This window comes from Urocitellus parryii, chromosome 15, assembly GCF_045843805.1.
Source record: "Urocitellus parryii isolate mUroPar1 chromosome 15, mUroPar1.hap1, whole genome shotgun sequence".
NCBI classification, from domain to species: domain Eukaryota; kingdom Metazoa; phylum Chordata; class Mammalia; order Rodentia; family Sciuridae; genus Urocitellus; species Urocitellus parryii.
In genome coordinates this window covers 15,177,526-15,199,111 of record NC_135545.1, presented here as the reverse complement: position 1 = coordinate 15,199,111, position 21,586 = coordinate 15,177,526, and the positions used below count along the sequence as shown (strand labels likewise).

Genomic DNA, 21,586 nt, shown 5'->3' with positions numbered 1-21,586 from the left:
AAAGAATATCTGAAGAACTAATGATTGAAAAGTTCCAAAAATTTGATGAAAAACAAGACATATAGGTTGCCCAAGCAGCTTAACAGATCCCAAATAGGATAAGTTCAAGTGATCTAAACAGACACACAATTCAGCTCTTGGAAAAGAATCTTTAAGTTTGTTTGTTTTGATGCTGGGCATTGAACTCAAGGCCTCATACATGGTAAACATGTGCTGTACCACTGAGCTACATCGCTGGCTTCAACAGCTTAGCAAGGCCCTAAGCAACTCAGTACAATCCTTTTTCAAAGTAAAAAATGAAAAGGTCTGGGATGTGGCTTAGTGTTAAGCACTGCTGGGTTCAATCCCCAATACCAAGAAAGAAAAAAAAAAAGAAAAGAAAAATATACATCTAACCCAATAAGGACACAATAATGGAGGAATTATGGAACAAAAACAGTAAGGCATGGAAAACAAATAGCAAAAGGAGGGCTGGGGATGTGGCTCAAGCAGTAGCGCGCTCGCCTGGCATGCGTGCGGCCCGGGTTCGATCCTCAGCACCACATACAAAGATGTTGTGTCCGCCAAAAGCTAAAAAATAAATATTAAAATATTCTCTCTGTCTCACTCTCTCTTAAAAAAATAGCAAAAGGATAGAAATATGTTCTTCATCAGAAATTACATTAAATGGGAATGGATTAAGCTTTCTAATTAAAAGGAAGAAAGTAGCAGAATGGGTTTTAAAACAAGTTTTTAAAATGATCGAACTCTATGCCATCTACAAGAAACTCTCTTTAAATCCAAAGATACAAATTGAAAACAAAAGGATATAAAAAGATATTTTATAAAAGAGTAGCTAAAAGAGAGTTGGGGTAGCTATGCAAATATCAAACAAAATAGACCTTCAGTCAATCATTATTTCTAGAGACAAAGAACATTACTTAAGGATCAAAGGGTCAACCCATGGAGAACAAATAACAGTTATAAACCTGTACACTTAGCAATGGAGTCTCAAAGTACATGAAACAAATACTAGCAGAACTGAAGGCAAAATAGACAGCCCAACAGTAACAGGAATCTTCAATACTCCACTTTTACCAATGGATAGAACGACTAGACAGAAACCCAGTAAGGAAATAGAGAACTTGAACAATACTACAAACCAGACCTAACAGACATCTGTGGAATGTTCCACCCAACAACAATAGAATGTACTTTCTTCTCAAGTACACGTGGAATGTTCTCCAAGGATAGATGATGTTAGGTCACAAAACAAGTCTCAATAAAAAAACTATAAGTCATATAAACATTTGGATACTACTCAGCATTAAACAGAAATGTCCTGTTGATACACACAGCAACTACTTAAATCTCAAGACCATATGTTGAAAGACAATTTCAAAAGATCACGCACTGGCCAATTCCACTTATGTAACATTCCTGAAATGGCAAAACTATAGAGAGGTGGAACACATTAGTGGTTACCAGGGATTGGGAAAGAGGACAGGTGTGATCATGAAGAGGTACAGTGAGAGAGAGAGCTTTGTGTTGATGGAATAGTTTTGGATCTGGATTGGCAGTGGTGGTTGCATGAATGTACATATGTAATCAAGTGGCATATAACTATCTACACACATTGTATCAATGTCAAATGCTGTGTTTTGATATTGTACTGTAATAATGTGAGATGTAGCCATTGGCAAAAACTGTGTATACAGGACTTCTGTGAACTATCTTTACAACTTCCTGTGTATCTGTGTATCACGTAAAAATAAAGTTTACTTTAAAAAAAAAGCTTCAATACAGATGGACTGAAAATCAAAATGCACACAGCAGAAATATGGATTAGGAAGCCAGAAGGTTAACAATCCAGAAGGAACCAGATGAAATAAAAAGATTCATAAAACAACTTGACATGAAAGACAGAAATAGAAGTTCCCACATCCATTGAATAGCATCCTAAGAAGACAATAGAATTGAGAGGTAATGCTTGAAGTAATCACCAAGGAAAATTACCTCAGAATAAAGTATGTTAAGAAGCCCTCTTTCAAATTACTTATCAAGTTAGTAAAATTTGAAATATTAATTCTATCACATATTTTCCATCTTAGCATCTATGAAATTGGAATGTGTCTTATATCTGTGAAATGCCATTTTTTAATTGACACTACTTTCATTGGTAAATAAAATAATTTATGGCTTTTAAAAAGTTAAATATTATGCACATTTAGCAAAATTTCCAAAAAAAATAAAGGAATGAACATATAAAATCTTCAAGAAAGATTTTAAAATTGGCCTACAAAGGAATTAGGAACAGATTAACATTAGTCTTTTACAAGTATACTCTTGTAAGAAGACAATGGAGCAGATCTTCAAAACCAGAACAGTTTTGTACCTACCTGCACTGCCAGACCATGCCAAACTCTTGTTTAAATTACCCATCTCAGAAAACTTCTTTTAATATATTCCTGGAGGCTATTGGAAAATAAAGATAAGTAAACGATATAAATGAAGTGACAAGAGAAAAAGTTGGCAAACAAATTGGTTTTTAAAATAAACTTGAATACAAAAACTCAAGACCACCGTTTCAAAATAAAGTTCCACGTGGTATCAAAATAGAATATATGGATAAGGAAAGGGGACTCCAAATGGAAACAGAAGCAGTGTGGTGGCTCTTATTCAACAAAAGGCCAGATAGGAGTTACATACAATTTGTGTGTGTGTGTGTGTGTGTATGTGTGTATGCACACCAGGGATTAAACTCAGGGGCTCTTAACCACTGAGCCACAACCCCAGCCCTCAGTGTGTGAATCTGCTGTGATTATAGGCATGTGCCACTGTGCCCAGCAAAATTTCTTTTTTACTTTTTCCTTTTGTGTGTGTGGGGGGGTGGGGGATACCAGGGATTGAACTCAGGGGCATTCAGCCACTGAGCCACATCCCCAGCCCTAATTTGTATTTTATTTAGAGACAGGGTCTCACTGAACTGCTTAGTGCCTCGTTTTTGCTGAGGCTGGCTTTGAATTTGCGATCCTCCTGCCTCAGCCTCCTGGCCGCTAGGATTATACAGGTATGTGCCATTACGCCCAGCCATAATTTCTTACTTAAAGGATTTCTGTTTTAATTTAAGCATAAACCTATAACAAACATCTCATTTAATGAAGAGCATAGTAACATTCCCACTCATCAGGAACCAGGGCAAGAGGTGGAAATAAGATAACTGACTAGAGGTACACAGCACACACCTCCACAACAAAGGACCAAAACGGTAGGGAATCAACACCTGTTTCTCTGTAATGTTTGAAGCATATCATCAGATTGCAGTGGGGATGTGGTAGAAATGTTGCTGAGCATGGAGATACATGGTGGCCTTATAAAAAGGGAACTAAACACGGCACCTACTGCTCCCTGCCTCCAGAGATCAACCCTGTACTAAGAGGGACCTGGCTCAGCAGGGAAGGGTTAAGCAGGAAGCCCCTGGCAGTCCCCACTTGGGTGTGTGACACCTGAGGGATGTAGAGCTGGAGGGCTTTCACAGGCTCTGAGCCCACTTTGGGGAGCCTGGGGAGCCACATTGAGTTACCACGCCTTCCAATCCTGATGTACCACAGAGATCTAAAGATCACTCTAGTCTCGCGTGGTAGTGCCATGACTGGGTCTTTTCCCCAACTCGGGTAGCAAGGCCAGTCTTCTGAGTACACATATCCCTGGGGTTGAGCTACACTCACCTATTCTTTTGAAATCTTATCCCTTTTCCCTGTTTGGGATAGAATGTTCCATCGAAACTCCCTTTGTGTGTCCCCTTCTCCTGCTCTGCCTTTGGGTGTGGCCTTCCAAGATGTCAGTCAACTACTGACAGCAGACATCACAGAGCGAGACTCAACCCCTCCCCCAAATCTGACCCCTTCCTCATTTGAATGGCTCCTCCTCAATAAAAGTGTCAGCATGTGCCCGCTCTCTCTCTCTTTCTTTCCAAAGACCCCTAAGGTCAGATGAGCCATCACAGGACCCAAAACAAAAGGTATCTCTGTCTCTTATATGATTATTTCATGTAGCCCAGTTCACCTGGAGTGACTCTGAGTGTTAAGTCATGGAACGGAATAGGGGTGCTGCTAGGCTACCACATTGCTATACTGTGGGAGAAAGAGGCCAGCCCACATTGTGTATTCCCCCACTCATCTTGAGACCCCAAGAGATCCTCAGAGGAGCACCTGGGACCCCCTTGAGTGACTTGGCCTGAAGAAGACCCCCAGAAAACAGACAGACTCACCCATGCACCCTAAGCAGCAAGCAGCCTTGCCCATTCACCTGTGCCTGGTAAGTAGATGAACAGACCTTTCTGGGTGGCTTAGCACCAGGTAGGCCCACTGAGGCCCTGAGAAACAGATGCTAGACCTCCCCAGGGGAGCCAGGAAGCATCTGGGCAGATCTCCCTGAGCAGGTCAGCTGTGAAGTTCCCTGCAAAGCCACCTATGCAGCCCTCAGATACTGACAGGTTCCCTATCATGGTCACTGCTGCTGCAAACTTTCCGGTGCAATACTCAGTCCCTAATGGGTACCCCCTGCTGCTTCTGGGTGTGTTGTGTGGCAACTACCTGGATCAAGTGCTGTGGCCCCACCCTTACACTGTCACCCTAAGAGGTCCAAGGAGTCACTGGAGGGGGGCCTCAAATTAGGATGGGTGAGGTTCTTGACAAACATTGCATAAATGACTTTAAGGATGTATCCATTAGAGGCACAGATTTATTTAGGAAAGCATTCAAAATAAATTAGTTAAGACTAAACCTGAGCCCAGTGCGGTGGCTCATATCTGTAATCCCAATAACTTAGGAGGCCAAGGCAGGAGAATCACAAGTCCAAAGCCAGCCTCAGCAACGGTGAGGCACTAAACAACTCAGTGAGACCCTGTCTCTAAATAAAATACAAAATAGGGCTGGGGATGTGGCTCAGTGGTCGAGTGCTCCTGAGTTCAATCCCCAGTAACAAAAACAAACAACAACAAAAAAGCACAATAATGTACAAGGAAATTTTTATAAGTGGGTGAATTCCAATAACTTTATAAATATAGATTTCCCAGAAATTTAGTAGTGACAGGCCTTGGAGAGAGAACTGGCCTGGGGAGGAAATGTGTGCTGAACTTTAACATAAGCCTTTTAGGTTATTTATAATTCCCTTGTGCTTCCTTCCCTTTTTTTTTCCTCCTTTTTTTTTTTTTGTAGTTGTAGATGGGCAGCATGCCTTTATTTTATTTGTTTATTTTTATGTGGTCCTAAGGATCAAACCCGGTGCCCCACTCATGCTAGGCAAGTGCTCTGCCACTGAGCTACAGCCCCAGCCCTTGTCCTTTCTTTTGACTCCTTTGTACTTATTTTTTATTTTCTTCTACCTCAACATGACCCACAGAAACTGGTGGACACCCCACAGCTGGGAGCACTACACCAGAGCTGACAGTAGACCTGCCCATTGAAAGGAGCTACATCCCAGTTGGGGCAATCTCACAACACCTAAGAAATCCCTTCCAATCCTAGCCACACCTAATGTAAACCGATGGACCCTTAGCAGAGTTTGTCCTGCATCAAAACAGAGGTCTGAACACTTCAGCAGGATTTCCAGACAGTTCCCCATTCTGGGACCCCCTGAGGTACTTGTGACAAGCCTATTCCAATCTGTCTTTCCAGTTCAAAGCCAGCCTCAGCAACTTAGCAAGGCCCTAAGCAACTTAGTGAGACCCTGTCCCTAAATAAAATATTAAAAGGGTGGGTGGGGGAGTCTCAGTGACTAAGCACCCCTGGTGTCAAAAACTGGTACAAAGGGCTGGGGATGTGGCTCAAGCCTTAGCGTGCTCGCCTGGCATGCGTGCGGCCCGGGTTCGATCCTCAGCACCACATACCAACAAAGATGTTGTGTCCGCCGAGAACTAAAAAATAAATATTAAAAATTCTCTCTCTCTCTCTCTCTCTCTCTCTCTCTCTCTCTCTCTCCCTCCCTCTCTCCCACTCTCTCTTAAAAAAAAAAGAATTATTATAAAAAAAAAAAAGACAAAAACTGGTACAAAAAAGGAAGGAAGGAAGGAAGGGAAAGGGAAGGGAAAGGGAAGGGAAGGGGGGAGGGAGGGAGGAAGGAAGGGAGGAAGGAAGGAAGGAAGGAAGAAAGGAAGGAAGGAAGGAAATCGGCCTTTCCAGGGCATAGGGGAGGTCATTTCACCCATACAGAACCTCTTTCAGGGCTCCTGGAACCTGCTTGACCTTCCACATCTGAAATGATAAAACTGCACAGGCCATGATCAGCAGGCAACTACACTTACCCAAGTGGAGCCCTCCTAGCCAGGTTCACAACTCTCAGAGGCCTTGGGACTCAACGCTCCATACTCCCAGTTCATGGCATTCCCCATCTTCTCTTTTTTGGGGGAGGGCAGAGATTGGAGATTGAACCAGGGGTACCGAATCACTGAGCCACATCCTCTGTTCTTTTTATTTTTAGTGTGAGGGTCTCACTAAATTGCTGAGGCTAACCTCAAACTTGCCTACCTCTGGCTTCAGCCTCCCAAATTGCTGTGATTATAGGCATGCACCACTCAGTACCCAGAATAAAGACGTTGAAGTTATGCCACTAGATCTAGACCTTTTTTTTTCTTTTTCTCTTTTTGGTGGTTAAAAACTTAACTTATCAAAACCTAGTATGAGATTAAGAACTGCCAATCAGCAGACCTTGTTGAAGGGCCATGCGCCCAGGACACATCCACATCAAGCTATATATATTTAAGGGAGCCATCAAGAGGCTGCCACTAACATGTATGATTACACTAGTGGAATGACTCTGAACCATGTACAGCTGGAGGAATGAGAAGTTGTGCTCCATTTGTGTACAATATGCCAAAATGCATTCTACTGTAAAATAAATAAATAAATAAATTTTTAAAAGGCTACCATTAACTCTTCTAGGCTTTTCCCCCTTGACTTTAAAAATTAAGGTAGAACACAAATACAAAAATGTTCATAAGGTTCACTAAATACAGAGTTTGATGATTTTTTATTTTTTTTCTTTACAAATTGGAACTTTGTGGTGACCACTACCCAGATCAAGATGTAGATCATTTCTTAACACTCCATAAAATTTACTTGTGACCCTCATCCACTCTCCTCCACACACCAACACATCACTAGTAGTCTAAAAGGAAGATTTCAAGTTCAAGACCAGCTCGGGCAATTTAGTGAGACCCTGCCTCAAAATAAAAAGTGCAGAGGCCATAGCTTAGTGCTTGCCTAGCATGTGCAAGGTGTTGGGTTCCATCTCCAGTACTGCAAAAAAAAGAAAGGTAGAAAGGAAAAGGAAGAAAGAATGGAAACGAAGGAAAGAAAAAGATTTATATGAATGAATAAAGGAGGAGATAGGTGGAAATCAGATGCTCAGTCTCACCACAAATTGCAGTTCTTCTTTTTTTTAATTTTTTTTTTCGTTGTCAATGGACCCCAATGTCTCACACATGCTAGGCAAGCACTTGCCACAGAGCCACAATCCTAGCCCACAGTTCTTTGTATCACTACAACTTTGATTTCTGCTACTTTAGAGATCTTAATGCCTTTTTAAATGCATTTTTGTAGTTGTAGATGGACAGTATGTCTTTATTTTATTTGCCTCATTTTTATGTGGTGCTAAGAATTGAACCCAGCACTTCACACATGCTAGGCAATTGCTCTACTACTGAGCTACAGCCCCAGCCCCCAGATCTTAATATTTTTGTTTGATTGATAAATTGAAATTCTCAGTCTCATTTTGCTATAAGTTTGGATATGGTTTTTCTTTTTTTTTTTTTTAGAGAGAGAGAGAATTTTTAATATTTATTTTTCAGTTTTTGGCGGGCACAACATCTTTGTTGGTATGTGGTGCTGAGGATCGAACCCGGGCCGCACGCACGCCAGACGAGCGTGCTACCGCTTGAGCCACATCCCCAGCCCCAGAATATGGTTTGAGTATGTCCCCCAGGGATTCCTGTGTTGGAGTTTGGTCCTCAATGTGGCCAATGGTGAGAGGTGGTGGAATTTTTAACAAGTGAGGCTTTGTGCAAAGTAATCCAGTCATTGGGACACTTGCCCTCAGAAGAGATCAACATAGTTTTCATGGGATCCTTGTTAGTTCCCTTAGGAGTAGGTTGTTATAAGAGACAGGTCCCTCCTCACTCTCTGGCTTCCTGTCTCGCCCTGTGATCTCTCCCTCTTGCATGTGCTTCTGACCTGACGCCACTCACTGTGTCATGACAGCCATAGTAGGCCTCTCCAGAGCCCAGCAGAAGCTGGTGACATGCTCTTAAATATCCAAAACTGAGCTAAATAAGCTCTTTTTCTTTATAAAATATCTAGCTGTTGTGGTTTAGGTATGAGGTGTCCCCCAAAAAATCATGTGGTAAGATAATGCAAGATTTTTTTAGGAGTAAAGTTAGGTTATGAGAGGTATACCCTAATAGGCATATTAATCCACTGATATGGATCAACTAGCTGGGTGGTAACTTTAGGCAGGTGGGGTATGGCTATAGGTCAATGGGCATGTGCTTTTGGAGTTTATATTTTGTCACTGATGAGCAGAGCTGTCTGCTTCCTGGTTGCTATGTCCTGAACAGCTTCCCTCTGTCTTGCCCTCCACCATGATGTTAGCCCAGAGCTATGGAATTGATGGATCATGGGCTGAACCTCTGAAACCCTGAGTCAAAATCAACATTTTTTCCCGCTATGTATTTTTTTTTTTGAGCCACAGAACCTATAAGTATAATAAAATGGTCATTTGCCTTATGGTACTCAATTTTGGGTGATGTGTTATAAAACAATAGGCAGAATAGGTAAATCTTCCTTAAGAAAACTGAAATTTTTTTTAAAGAGAGAGTGAGAATTTTTTAATATTTATTTTTTAGTTATCGGCGGATACAACATCTTTGTTTGTATGTGGTGCTGAGGATCAAACCCGGGCCGCACGCATGCCAGGAGAGCATGCTACCACTTGAGCCACATCCCCAGCCCAAGAAAACTGAAATTTAAAACAAAGTGATAACAGGCTTTTTAAAGGGGAATTGATGAAATGGGTTGTATGGGATACAGATTGATGCAAAATTTCTCCAAATATATTTTGTTTTATGATTTTAACTTTAAAGTCATGGAAGTATTTTACATTTTAAAAACATTAACTTGGATATATAAACAGCAGTCCTGGGGCTTGGGTTATCGCTCATTGGTAGAACACTTGTCTAGTACGTGTGAGGCACTGGGTTCAATTCTCAGCACCATATATATAAATAAAATGAAGGTCTATCAACAAATAAAAAAATATTTTTAAAAACAGCAGTCCTTGGGGCTGAGGTTGTGGCTCAGCGGTAAAGTGCTCACCTGGCATGCGTGATGCACTGGGTTCCATCCTCAGCACCACAGAAAAAAATAAAAATAAGGGTATTGTGTCCACCTACAACTAAAAAATAAATGTTTAAAAAAATAGCAATCCTTAAACAATGAAAATAAAAGAAACACTGAATCTAACTGTGAATCAAATTAGCTAAAAAAACTATTTTAAAAATTTTTTAGTTGTAGATGGACACAATACCCTTATTTTATTTATTTATTTTTGTGTGGTGCTAGGATTGAACCCAGTGCCTCATACATGCTAAGCTAGACAAGTACTTTACCACTGAGCCACAACCCCAGCCCCTACTATTTTTACTCTACTTTCTTAGTGAATATTTCAACGACAGGTAGTGATGTATAGCTTTAATTTCACTCAGTATTTATTATTAGTATTAGCATGGTATTAAGTTGCTGTAGCTATTTTGTGCCTCTTATAGAACATAGCAATGACTGCATTGTTGAAAATCAAGTTTTTCAGTGTAAAAGAAAAAGCTACAACAGCTGAGCGCATGCCTGTAATCCCAGCGCCTTGAGAAGCCGAGACAGGAGGATCGTGAGTTCAAAGCCAGCCTCAGCAAAAAGAGAGGCACTAAGGAACACAGTGAGATCTTGTCTCTAAACATTAAATACAAAATAGGGCTGGGAATGTGGTTAGTGGTCAAGTACCCCTGAGTTCAATCCTTGCTACCAAAAAAAAAAAAAAAAGCTACAACAAAGATTTAAAATCATGATATTAATCTGAATTGAAAGTATTAATATGAACTCTTGGTTTTCCTTCCCATAACTTAAAAATGTTAATTAAGCTGTTACATAAGTGTGTAAAAATAGATGTACAGTTGGATGAATTTTCAAAAACTGAATACATTAGTTAAATCAGCACACAACTCAAGTGACAAAACATTACTCACATTCTCAGAAAACCCCACGCTGTTTCCATAACAACTCCTTGAATGCCATACACCACCTCCCCAACACTATCCTGACTTCTGTGTAGAATTTTTGTATTTTATATAACTAGAACATACATCAAGTTCTCTTTTCTGCCTATCTTCTTTTGCCCAATATTGTGCTTTTGAGATTCATCTGTATTGTTGCATAGTCAGGTTGTTCTCACTGCAGTGTTGGGTTGACGTTTGACCTTCATTTCTAAAGAAAAACATCAATCCAATCTTCAGAAATAAATGATGATAAGACATGTTGTTACATCCAGGGAAACATACCTTATACCACCCTCTAACATAGCTAACCACTTGACAAAAAGTCTAAATTTTCCTGTCTCCCCAATCACCTATTTTGCTTATAGCAATATCTGCTTACGTGGATTCATATTCCAAAGAAACCTTCATGTAGATATTGAGAGTCAAAGTGGACATGGTAAAGTGCTCTTGAGGTTAAGTCAAGTCAAATGAATTCTCATACTTTGGATAAATTTACAGCTTTATTTCTAAAAAATGAATTGATTTTAATATATAGAACATACTTTTAAGTCCCTTTCCTGGAAAATATCTTCAAATACAATCAAGTTTCATATTCTATTTGAGAAATGTTGGATTAATTGTCATATCTTGAAGACCTAAGTAGGTCAATATGCTAGATGTAAGTAAAAAACACTTAAAATTTTGTTCTGTAGTATGTTTGAAGAGAAGCTGAGAGATCAATATGTAACATTGCAATACGCTGAATTTCACTACCTCCTAGTCATAGCAAGAGCAATGCAGTTCAGTGAATGGCTACAGTGCAGTCACTCAAGTCTTAGTCTTTCGGTGGGGCTGTGACTCTGTGGTAGTGCACTTGCCTACCATATGTGAGGCACTAGGGTTTGATCCTCAGTACCACATTAAAAAAGATAAATAAAAGTATTTTTTTTAAATTGTCTTCATTATTTTGACAAAGGAATTTAAAAACATTTGGTTGTAATTTTGCAAACACAGAATTCATTCTATTCTTCATACAGACAGCTAGAAAACCCCCCAAAGAATTAAGGTACTAGGGCTGGATTTTTTACTGTAATAAAAGTAAAGGTAGAATTCTACTGAAGGTAGAATGCCTGCAATGTATAATTAAGGTAGGATGAATCAGGCCCAAGATATTCCACACATGATTTACTAAATAAACCACTGGATACAATTTACTAGAAGTTTTAATTACTAGATTTATCTTCATAAGGAAAGTCTACATTTTGTTTTTGTGGGCCCCCTCATCTAGTTTTATAATCAGTTTTAGGTTAGTCTTGTAGAATGTTAGAAAAGATGTAGTTAAGTTTTTTTCTCATAAAAAAATCAGATTCTAAATGTAAGTTTTTAGAAGGGATTGTGGGGAGCCATTCTCACACGTGATCGGGTGCCTCCCGTTAAGGGCCTGAGGCACTTTGGCAAATGTCAAAGTTTTTCCCGACCCTTTCCTGATGAGAGAGCCCATCCGTGTGGGGGTGTGCCTGACCACTGACCCCGGGGACCCAATCACTGACCCTGACCTTGGAGTGCAGCCCCCCCTCAACCTTCATTGGATGGAATTCTCCCCTGAATCTCTTGTTCCCTAATAAAAGGCTACTCCCCGGCGTGCTCTCTCTCTCTCTCCTGCTAGCCCTGAGTAATCCCTGCTGTCCTGCTGGGCGGCTAGAGGAGCGAACCAGAGAGGTGAGCCGTCTCGGACCTAGCAATAGAAATAAGGTAACTGAGTCTTGTGTTTTTATTTCGATCTCTTCTAACTAACTTTATGCCTAGAACCTCATTAATGAAACCACTGCGCAGGCCGCGTGGTAGATTTGGCGCCCACGAGGGGGGCATTCTAGATTAGTTAGACTGAGTGGGAGTGCGCTATAAAGATAAGGAAAAGAATAAAGATAAAGGAAGAGGTGACTTTTGAGTCACAAAAGTACCTGGAGTTATTGAAGGAAAGAGACGTTAAATTAATTAAAATGGAAAATTCAACTTCTACGGATAAGGAAATGTACCTGACTATTTTAGACAGTATAATTAATCAGAAAGGGAAACAGATAAAGAAAACTCAGTTATTACAATTTTTAAAGATTGTAGGTAAATATTATCCTTGGTTTTGTGAACAGGAATCTCCAAATTTACTTACTTGGGAGAAATTAGGAAGGAAGTTACAGAGAGTTTGTATTTCTAATGAACTACCTGGAGGCATTGAAAATATACAGAAAACATGGACAGCTCTAGAAGTTTGTCTTTTTGAATATATGGGCCAGAGTTGCGGCCCCCTGAGGACCTTTTAAAAGGCATTCAAGGAGCTATTAGGTCTATTCAAATGGAGAATCAGCCTGAGGCTAAGTTAATTCCCTTTCCCTTAAGCCATTTAAAAACAAAGGCACTAAGGGCCAAGCCAAAAAGGTTGGAAATGTGAACTTAAACTCCACAGGGAGTTGGAAATGTGAACTTAAACTCCAGCTCCACGCGGTGGATTCAAATGGCGAGGATGAGCCCGCCTTCTCGCCAACGGCGTTTCCTCCTAGCGGGAGGCCAAAAAACTTGCGTTCAGCCTCTCCCCGGGCCGGAGCAACAATATGGGGAATTCCAAGGAAGGTCGCAGAGAGTGACGTCACTGGCGCCGACCAGAACAGTCCACGATTTTTACCGGGACCAGGACAGAGATCACAGACAGTTTTCTTAGGACCTTCAAAGACAGTTGAGTTAAAACCTGAAACGGGGCCAGAACAAATTCCTACTGGGATTTTCGGGCCGCTTCCTGATAATACTGTAGGTTTAATTTTGGGACGAAATAATTTGAAGGGAGCCATTGAGGTGATACCTGGTGTGATAAATTCAGGATTTAAAGAACAGCTATATGTTACTGTAAAAGCCAATTATCCCCTAAGACTCACCCCAAAGGATACTTTTGCCCAATTAATATTATTGCCTTGTGTCTCTGAAAGGCACCTGCTGGCAGATTCAGTTCCTAAGCAGCCGGACAGAGTATACTGGTCACAGTTAGTAAGACAAGAACGCCCTTTATTAAAACTTAGAATTAATAATAAAAATTTTCTAGGAATAATCGACACAGGAGCTGACATTTCGGTATTGTCTAGTCGGTTTTGGCCTAGAAAGTGGCCTTTGCATGTAGCGCCAGCTAACCTAGAGGGAATAGGACAGGTTTCACAGCCTGCTCAAAGTGCCAACTATCTCCGTTGGGAAGATTCTGATGGGAACAGTGGAGTATTTAAGCCTTATGTGTTAGAGTCTTTACCAGCTAACCTATGGGGAAGAGATATTTTAGCCAAAATGGGATTATTATTAGTTACTCAAAATTCTATAAGGTCAATTGAGGAAGTTAACCAGAGGTATTTTCCTGGAGATGATAAGGAGACCTTTCAGGAAGAGTATCTGTTTACAAGCCAGTCTCCATGACAAAGATTAGTAAATGCTCCAAACCAAAATTTTTACTAGGGGCCCTGAGTACTTCCCCGATCCCTAAGACAGCTGAAAAAATCATGTGGCTCACAGAGGAGCCTATATGGATTTCTCAGTGGCCCATCTCAGGGGAAAAGCTTAAAATAATTCATAGATTAGTTGAGGAACAATTTCAGGCTGGTCATATTGAACCAACGCTTAGTCCTTGGAACACATCTATTTTTGTTATTAGGAAAAAGTCAGGAAATTGGAGATTACTACAGGATTTAAGGGCAATAAATCATGCAATTTAGCCTATGGGATCATTACAGCCAGGACTTCCCTCCCCCACAGCCATTCCCTTAGATTATAGCTTGATGGTAATAGATTTAAAAGACTGCTTTTTCTCTATAAGGTTACATCCTGAAGATTGTGAAAGATTTGCTTTCACTGTCCCAGCAATTAATTTTAAGGAACCTGTTAAGAGATATTGCTGGAAGGTTCTTCCTCAGGGAATGTGTAATAGTCCTACACTGTGTCAAAAATACGTTTATCAGGCAATAGATCCCATAAGAAATAGCTTTCCTGATGCATATATTATTCATTTTATGGATGATATATTATTGGCTCATGCTAATCCAGAGATACTTTCAGAAATTTTTACTCAGAGGCCTCGCTTACAGCAATGAGTTTATGTATAGCTCCTCAAAAAATTCAAAAGGTGTCTCCTTTTCAATATTTAGGTCAGATAATTCAAGGACGTACAATCCGTCCTCAAAATCTTCAGATAAGAGTTAAGGAGTTACGTACCCTTAATGATTTTCAAAAACTATTGGGAGATATTAATTGGCTAAGGCCATCCTTAAAACTAACTACTTCTGAGTTAAGTCCTTTATTTCAGATATTACAAGGAAATCCTTCTCTAACCTCTCCACGTCAGCTAACTTTGGAAGCTAAGGCAGCCTTAAGAAAAGTTGAAGTTGCAATTAAAAATGCATAGCTTACTAGAATAGATCCTAAAGAAATAATATATTCATTAATATTTCCAACTGAGCATACCCCAACAGGAGCCATATGGCAAAGATTAGAAGTTATTGAGTGGATTTATTTATCCCACTCTCCTCAAAAAACATTAATTCCTTTTCATGATTCTATAGCTCAATTAGTAATTAAAGGTAGAACTAGGATTTTGCAATTAATTGTATCTGAGCCTGATATCATAATTATTCCATTTTCTGTTCAACAGACTAACTGGCTTTTTCAAAGTTCTAATTCATGGCAGATAGCTTTTGCTGATTTACCTGGACAGATAGATAGCCATTATCCTCGTGATAAGATTGTACAATTTGCATCATTAACATCACTAATTTTTCCAAAAATTGTACGAGCTCATCCAATAGAGGGAGCTTTATCGGTGTTCACGGATGGTTCCAACTCCGGTAAGGCAGGTTTTTTCAGTCATGTTCACACAGAGGTGATACAAACTTCTTATACTTCTTCCCAAAGAGCAGAGCTTCAAGCTCTGATCTGTGCCTTAGATTACTTTTCAAATGAGCCTATTAATATTTATTCTGACAGCTTATATGCAGTCGGAGTTACCAAAAATATTGAGATTTCAATGATTGGGTTTACTTCATCACAGGAGTTATTTGAATTATTTCATAATTTACAAAAGACAGTGCTAATGCGAAAGTACCCATGTTTCATAGGACACATTCGAGCCCATACTAATCTTCCTGGATCTCTAGTTTCAGGTAATGACAAAATTGATAAGTTAGTAGCTTTTTGTCAACAGATGTCTTCATATGACTGTGCACTAGCTTCCCATTCCTTACATCATCAAAATGCTTCTAGCTTACATAAAAAATTTAGTATTTCCAGAGAACAAGCTCGTCAGATTGTAAGCCAATGCCCTAAGTGTGTTATTCACACTCCATCTCTGCCAACAGGGGTAAATCCCCATGGATTAAAACCAAATCAAATATGGCAAATGGATGTAACTCATATTCCTCAATTTGGTAAGCAATGTTATGTACATGTCATAGTGGACACTTATTCCAGGTTTATTTTTGCCACAGCACGTACTAAGGAAAATGCTCAACATGTAATTTCTCATTGCTTAGCAGCTTTTTCCGTTTTAGGGTGCCCTATGCAGAATAAAACAGATAATGCTCCAGCTTATGTAAGCTCTTCTTTTCAACAATTTTGCCAAAGAGTTTAAAATTAATCATAAAACAGGAATTCCTTATAACCCCCAAGGTCAAGCCATTGTGGAACGAGCTCATTTATCTATTAAGCTTCAATTACAAAAATTAAAAGGGGGGAATAGGATTGTCACTCCCCAAAATAGCCTTAATCATGCCTTGTTTGTTTTAAATTTTTTAAACTGTGACGCAGAAGGTCACACTGCTGCTGAGAGACAAATGTCTCCTTCAGTAACAGGCCCCTTAGGCAGAGTTCTGTGGAAAGACTTACAGACTGGTCAGTGGAAGGGACCGGACCCGGTAATAACATGGGGCCGAGGTCATGCTTGTATCTTCCCAGAAGGTGCCTTCCGTCCTATTTGGGTGCCTGAATGTGCTATCAGACATGGAGGAGATAGAACCCAGATTCAAGCGACTGAGGATCGACCCAGAGGAGCCACTACCCAGAAGGAGGAAATTTCGGAAAAAGATGAAGAAAGACCAGATTGAACCAGTCGAAAAGCTGATTTCATGGGAAGACATGAAGAAGCTAACAACCCAGGCTTCCCAAATACTTCGATGCCTAGGAAAAAGCAGGACCCCAGTCTTGATGGTAGCGACAGTAATTGCCCTACTGGGCTGTCAGGTAACAGGGAATCAAGTAGACACTTATTGGACATATTTCCCAGATCCACCCCTGGTACACCCAGCTGTGTGGACTGGAGAATCTATTCCAGTATTTACTAATGACTCATTTATGATGGGAGGATTTACAGATACTCATATTACTCCCAATCATGTGACTAGATTTAATTATTCTGGCTACAGTGCCCAATTACCTTTGTGTTGGTCACATGATAAACATGCTGGCTGTCTGAAAGTATCATTTGAAAAAAAAGACAGTGATTGGTAAACCTAGACTGACAAATAATTCTATTTATGGGGACTTAAAACCTAATACTAGATCAGTAATTAAAATGGGACTTTCCCATAACAAGCCAGTCATTTCTGCAAAACCTCCACAGATATCCCACTGTCCAAATAGTTCTATAATTGAGTTGGGCACCTTTCCTAAATGGATGGATTGTGTAAATGCCTTTCCTGTACAACATAAGGTGTCTAAAGATAGTGGGTATATTTTAGACTGGTCTCCAAAAATTGATAAGAGACAATTACGAAAAAATTCTGCTATGACACCTGCAGGATTTGTTAGTAATATTTTGACTTATAGTGAAGGAGATATTCAAAAAGATATTTGGCGTTTAATTGCTGCCTCAAGTATTTACATTTTACAGATAAACCTTTACCAAAATTTGTCGGCAAGAACTGTAAAGAGGGATCTTGCTATGGCTTAAGAGCTTGTGTCCAATCTCCTTATGTTTTAATTATTGGAAATGTAAAAGTTAAGTGAATAGATGACAGATATGTTATTACATGTAATAAATGCAACCTAACCAATTGTATTACTAGGTATAATGGAGGAAAAGGAGTGCTGATACTTCATCAGCCCTCTTTTGTTTTATTACCTGCTAATATTTCAGAGCCATGGTATGCTGATGCTGGTTTACAAGTCTTGCAGCAAATTCATGCCCAGTTAGCAAGACCTAAACGTGCTATTGGAGTCATAATTGTTGGTGTGTTAGCACTGGTCTCATTTATTGCCTCAACTGTCTCTGCGTCTCTGACGTTGTCTCAAAATATTCAGCATGCAAAATTTCTTAATAATTTAGCTCAAAATACTTCCAAGGCTCTGCATAATCAAGTAAATATTGATGAAAGGATTGAGACTAAATTAAACGCCTTAGAGGCGACTGTTATAGACATAGGTAGTGAACTTTCAGCCTTAAAATTTAAGGAAAGGCTTAAATGCCATGCTAATTATAAGTATGTGTGTGTTACAGCTGCCAAATACAATGCTTCTCTCTGGGATTGGGAGAAGGTTAAAAACCATTTATTAGGTATTTGGCAAAATAGTAATAATAGCTTGGATATTTTGGAACTTCATCACCATATCCAAGACATTCAAAATAATAGAGCTGATTTTCCAGATCCTTCTTCTTTGGCTAACCAAATATTGAAGGAGTTAAATGGATTCAACCCTAGAAATATTCTTAAACACTCCGCTTGGTATATTATTGGATTATTCTCTTTGCTGTTTATTCTCTTTTGTATTGTAACTATAGGATGGCGAGTCTTCCAATCAAGAATCCAGGAACTCCAGAGAATGAACCGCCACCTCATTGTTAAGACAAAAAAGGGGCGATACGTGGGGAGCCATTCTCACATGTGATCGGGTGCCTCCCATTGAGGGTCTGAGGCACTTTGGCAAATGTCAAAGTTTTTCCCGACCCTTTCCTGATGAGAGAGCCCATCCGTGTGGGGGTGTGCCTGACCACTGACCCAGGGGACCCAATCACTGACCCTGACCTTGGAGTGCAGCCCCCCCTCAACCTTCATTGGATGGAATTCTCCCCTGAATCTCTTGTTCCCTAATAAAAGGCTAGTCCCCGGCGTGCTCTCTCTCTCTCTCCTGCTAGCCCTGAGTAATCCTTGCTGCCCTGCTGGGCGGCTAGAGGAGCGAACCAGAGAGGTGAGCCGTCTCGGACCAGCAATAGAAATAAGGTAATTGAGTCTTGTGTTTTTATTTCGATCTCTTCTAACTAACTTTATGCCTAGAACCTCATTAATGAAACCACTGCGCAGGCCGTGTGGTAGAAGGGATATCTTTTAACTGTCTTAATTTTTCCTTCACTTATTGTTTACTTAAGTTTTCTTCAGCATGTTGTGACAATTTTGAAATTTTTTTCCAGAAAATAATTATAACTTTTTGATATTTAAAAATACAATACAGTGTATAAATATATACTCTATATAAGAATACACACTTTTGTATACTTATAGAGTAAAACAACCTTTTTAAATTTTTAGTTGTAGATGAACACAAAGCCTTTATTTATTTATGTGGTGCTGAGGATCAAGCCCCGTGCCTTACAAGTGCTAGGCAAGTACTCTACTCTTTTTTTTTTTTTTTAGAGAGAGAGAATTTTTTAATATTTATTTTTTAGTTTTTGGCAGACACAACATCTTTATTTTATTTGTATGTGGTGCTGAGGATCAAACCCAGAGCCGCACGGATGCCAGGCGAGCACGCTACTGCTTGAGCCCATCCCCAGCCCTAAGTACTCTACTCTTGAGCTACAACCCCAGCCCCAGAACCACTTTTATTTTGTACTATGGATTGAACCCAGCAGTACTTAACCACTGAACCACATACCTAGCCCTTCTTATTTTTGAGACAGGGTCTCCTGAAGCTGCTTAGGGCCTCACTAAACTGCTGGGCTGCCTTTTTGTTGGGGGGGGTGGATGGGTAGGGATACCAGGGATTGAACTCAGGGGACTCAACCACTGAGCCACATTCCCAACCCCCCCCCCTTTTTTGTATTTTATTTAGAGACAGGGCTTCACTGAATTGCTCAGCACCTCCCTGTTGCTGAGGCTGGCAACTTGCGATCCTTCTGCCTCTGAGTGTTCAACAACTAAGCCACTGGGGTTATAGGCATGCACTACCACACCTGGCTGAGGCTGGCTTTGAACTTGCAATCCTCTTCCCTCAGCCTCCTAAGCTGCTGGTATTACAGGGATGTGCACATCCAGCAAAGACAATTTATAATTTAAAAAATCCATCACTGTCATTTCCCCATTCATATACCTTTAATTTTGTTATCTTTCTTATTTGCCTTTTTTTTTTTTTTTTTTGGTGCAAACTACCAAGTTCTTGATGTATTGATGCCATTTTAAAAGAAAATGCCATTGGCTAAAGTCTATATTTTTATTTTTTATACCAATGCTGACAATAGACAAGTACAAACCACATAATTTAAAATTTTCCAATAGTCACATTAAAAAGCAACAAGTAATGAAATTAATTTGAATGTATTTTAAAATTCATTATACTATATCATTAAAATGTATCCTGTATTGAGCCATATATCTAATATATTATCATTTCAATAAGAAAAACTGTTTTTTTAGAACTTAATCTTCACCATCTTGTTTGTATTTTACATTTAACACCATTTTAATTTGGACTGGTCACATTTCAAGTGTTCAACACTCAATTTCAAGTGATCCCACATGTTGCTAGTGACTACAATATTAGTGTAGGTCAAATTCACATTTGCACATTTAGTTATAGTCACTTCTTTTCTTCACTTATTTTTTGTACATATGAAATGCCTACTGTGTGATAGGTACTGTAATAGATACAGAGACAGGATGTGAATAAGCAAAATTTGAAACCTTTGTCACAACTTTCTCAATACATTATAGTGTATTTAATATGCCAGTGTGTAGACCTTTGGCAACATCCAAAAATTTTAATATTAGGCATTTAAAAATTATCCTTTTCAAACTGGCTATAATTTCATCATTAATTTTCTTTAGAAGAACATTTTAGAAATTTTCAAATACATAAGAACTCAGAATTACAAAAACAAAACAAATAGAAACCATGCACCCAACATCTAGTTGGCTATCTTTTTACCAAACTTACATTATCCCCTTAACTTTGCTTCCTTTTCTTTTTTTTTTTTAATTTGGTATGGGGGATTGAACCCACGGGCACTTAACCACTGAGCCACATCCCCAACCCTTTTTATTTTGAGACAGGGTCTCACTAAGTTGCTGAGGCTAGCCTTGTGATCCTTCTGCCTCAGCCTCTCGAGCTGCTGGCATTACAAGCGTGTCCTCCCATGCCTGGCCCTCACTTCTTTTGAATGAACATTTAAAGAACATTCAAGGTATCACAACATCTTGTATATATAAATTTCAGAATTTATCCCTAATGAACAGACTTTTTTTATATAACCAAAACACTATTCTCCACACCCAATAAAAACATGGTTTCTTAATTTACTACTAGAAACATTCTTATTTTCTCAGTTGCTGTGAAAATGTCATGACCTGAAAAAGAACCATCCATTCATTGCATTTGATTGATATGTCTCTAAAGTTTTTTCAATATCTTAGGAGTTCTAGCTCCTTTTTTCAATGTTCTTTTATTGGTCGAGAAGCCGGGTCACTCCTCTTGAAGAACACCCACATTTACATTTGCTTTTTGTTGTGTCATGGAATTTGTTCTTCCATTCCCTACTTTTTCTAAACTTGGAGTTGGATCTTCAGGCTTAAATTCACGTTCAACATTTTTGGTGAGATGTTTGTATTTCATTGCATCACATTAGGAGGCACAGAACATTTTCTTGTGCTGCTTCTAATCAGTGGATTCAGATGTTGACAGCCTGATCCATCACCATAACATTCAAGTCAACCTTTCACTTACTGGCTTTGACCTCTATGAAGAATTAGTTCTACATCATCAACTACTTCGTCACCTTCTGGTTTTCCTGAAATACAGTTTACATAGGAAATACAGGCTAAATGACTTTTCTTTCTTTTTATTTATCTATTTTCAGAATGAGATGGTGCCCTGTCAACTTTCATAGGTACACTACACAGATAGAAGAATAGGGATGATAAAAGGTAAGGACAAAAGCTTTTTCACCCTTCTTTAACAAAGTTCCTTTCTAGAGTGAATTTCCTATAGTTTTACATGGCTTGAATGTGAAAAAAGGCTTCTACATAGTCATTAAATTAACATGTTTTCTTTAAATACAAACTTTATACTAAGTTGTGAGCA

General features: G+C 39.4%; 1 protein-coding gene across 2 annotated transcripts in view; it reads right to left on the bottom strand.

The window, feature by feature from the left end:
• The window catches only part of LOC113175099 (uncharacterized), a 192,123-nt gene that overhangs the window by 154,604 nt on the left and 15,933 nt on the right, over positions 1-21,586 (bottom strand). The window lies entirely within an intron of this gene.